Raw genomic sequence first — 3287 nt, forward strand, 5'->3', positions numbered from 1 at the left:
TGTGAAATACGAAAATTTTGTTTCTCCGTATTTTTCAATTCAAAGTGGTTTCAAGGTCGTTGATATAGATCGTTGAACCTCCATTATCTACGATATTGAAACGAAAATTATACAGTTTCTCGTTTACGAATCCCAAGTTTTTAGAAAAAGTTGTATATATATATACGAACGAATCTTATTGAAAATTAAGAAGCCAGTGTATTTTTTCTAATGCAGAATTGTTTAAATAAATAGCCGAATAACATTATGATGCTGGTAATAAATGGAAGCTGAAAAATGCCGCGAAGGCTTTATTCACGGAACCAGGCAAGGTCACACGAACCCTTCTGGACCTGCGGCTGGCCAAGGAATGCAAGATAAAATACAAAACCGCCGAATATATTCCCCCGGTGTGAACCACTTCCTCGTTCTAGTGTTTCGCGCGGCAACTCTCGTTTCTGACACACCTTTCAACCCTTTGTTTCTTCTCTTCTCTTCCCCTTTCAAAGACGAATCGACGAGGTATGAACGTTCCCTTCCGTTCCGTTTCGTTTCGTTTCGTTTCGCGTCAACAGATGGGGAAATCCCCATCGATTTTTTTTTTCTTTTTGTGCGAGAGATGAGCGAGAGACCGACGCCTCTTACGTGTTGATTGACGCGCGAAGGAATTTCGAGCCTCTCTGTGGCGTAATTTGGAATTCGTAATCGTTCGATTGTCAAGATTCGCTTTCTCCTTTTAGTCTCTGTTTGAACAAGTCAAGGTGGTCTTAGGTATCATAAATATTTTTTTCTGGAAATTGTGACTGGAATTTGGGATTGCTCGAAGGTAGATAAGTGTAATCTTTCAAGTTTAAACACCAAGCTTGTTTGTTAGATTCGTAAGAATTATCTCTTTAACTTTCTCTTTAACGGTCGATCGATCGAAATTTGCAAATTTTATCGTTTCTTAAAAAAAATTTAGTATTAAAAAAAAAGATTCAATGTATTCCAGAAACATGATTTCTCGATCGATTTCCAACATGATGCGAATATATTTGTTTATTAGATTCGTAAGAATTATCTCTATTTTTTCTTTAACGTTCAATCGATCAAAATTTCCAAATTTAGTCGTTTTTTGAAAAAATTTACTATTCTACTAAAAAAAAAATTCAATTCCAGAAAAGATATGATTTTTCAATCGATATCCAACATGATGCGAATTTGTTTATTAGATTCGTAAGAATTATCTCATTTCATGAAAAAATTTATTATTTTACTAAAAAAAAAATTCAATTCCAGAAAAGACATGATTTCTCGATCCAACACGATGCGAATACATTTGTTTATTAAATTCGTACGAATTAAACATTCAATGGATTAAAATTTCAAAATTTTCATGTCTTTAAAAAATTTACTATTCCTAAAAAAAAATTCAATTCCAAAAAAGACATGATTTCTCGATCGACTTCCAACACGATGCGAATACATTTGTTCATTAAATTCATAAAAATTATCTCTACTTTCTCTTTAACAATGGATCAAAATTTAATCGTGTCTTTAAAAAATTTACCACTCCTAAAAAAAAAAAAAAAGAATTCAATTCCAAGAAAAGTTAATCTTCCAGAAACATGATTTCTCGATCGATTTCCAACGCGATAACGAATTCTTCTTGCCGAAGCCAGAACTTCTTCGAGAGATAAAAATGAAATAAATCGGACGCGACAAGAAGATCGAAGGTGGAGGGGGAGAAAGAATCCACCCTTCGAGGAATGAACTCGAAAAGAATGGTTCGTTTATCGAAAGGTGTTTGAACGAGCGCGAACCAAGTTGGCAATTTCTCCCGCGATAAATACACGCACGTGACATTCTGCGCACCAACTTCTGTCAAGCTTAACCCAGAATCGGCCGATTATATACGCAGCAAGTATTACGGGGCAAGTTCGTTGTCCTCTCTTTCGTGTTGCTGCCCTCTCCGCTCACTTCGTTATATTATCCCACGCCGCTTTGTTTTCACTTTATCTTGGGGGATGCGCCGACAGAGAGTTAGCGATGGCCACGATCCCTGCTCAGAATTTTTTGAACGAAACAATTTTTCAAATTGAAAAATATTCCATCTCGAAAATTTCCAAATTTTAAATTCCATTCTCTTCCTCGTTCGAAGAAGAAGGGAGAAGAAAAAGGAAAAGAAAGCGGAGTCGATTCGAATCGATTCGTTTGTTTTCTCGCGATTGGATCGGTTCTCTTTCGAGTTGAGGAAGGAAGGGATCGTAAATTTATATATCGAATTTATAGATCGATTTGAAAATTTTAGTATTATATCGGTAGCGTAATGTGCTGAGAGCGAGGAGGATTGTTGGTTGGTGCCATCGCTAGAGAAAAGTAAGCGCACAACCACCTTGTGTCACTCATCCGTCTTCTCTTTCTGCCCGGGTTCTGGCACCGTTCTCCTTCTCCCTCTCCTTCTTCTTGTTGCTCCTCTTGCTCCTGCTGCCCTCTCGCCTCCCTTTCGAGCTTCTCCTTTTTGCCCGCCATCTTTTTTGCTCCCCTTTTCCCTCACGGCCGCTGCGGGAGTCGTGCTTAATTCGAGCCACTCCCGCTGTTTATTTGCACGTTTTAACTGGAAAGTCCTCCACGCTGCGCACAATGCTGCGAACGACCCTCGAACGGTGTGTGTATATACACACGTTCTCTTATCCGACCATCTCTCTCTCTCTCTCTCCTCGTTCTCCCCTCTCCGCACCCGACATTCGACTCGCCTCGAGACTGCGCTTCGATCGCAACGTGTGATCGTCACAGATCGAGCCGAAATTATCTTTAATTAATATTCTTAGCGGAGATAAATTAATTTTTCGATAAAGTTCCCTCCCACCTTCTCTTCGTTCCGTTCGGCAAAATTTAAATTTAGTGAAATCGAAGTTACGAATAAAATTTACTTGTTATAAGTTGTTTCGATAATTTTATCACGTTCGATACGATATAATGAATAATTGGAGATAATAATGTGATAGGCAAACGGCCGAGGTTACACGAAAAGCGTGTATCTGTTACAATAGCTACGAGTAAATATTGTTCGAACATTTCAATAGATAATCGTTTAAAAATAATTTTATTTCGAAATTTTTAACTCGATTACTTTTTCAATTCTCGTTTCTTGTTCTAATGTTCCAAGTGACGCTCGATCCTTGAAATTATTTTCTACTCGAATAATAATAATAATAATAATAATAATAATAATAATAAAAGCGGAAACAATTTTTCCATTGACGACCGAGAGAGAGAGAGAGAGAGAGAGAGAGAGAGAGAGAGAGAGAGAGAGAGAGAGAGAGAGA

The sequence above is a fragment of the Apis dorsata genome, unplaced genomic scaffold (assembly GCF_000469605.1).
Source record: "Apis dorsata unplaced genomic scaffold, Apis dorsata 1.3 scaffold_326, whole genome shotgun sequence".
NCBI classification, from domain to species: domain Eukaryota; kingdom Metazoa; phylum Arthropoda; class Insecta; order Hymenoptera; family Apidae; genus Apis; species Apis dorsata.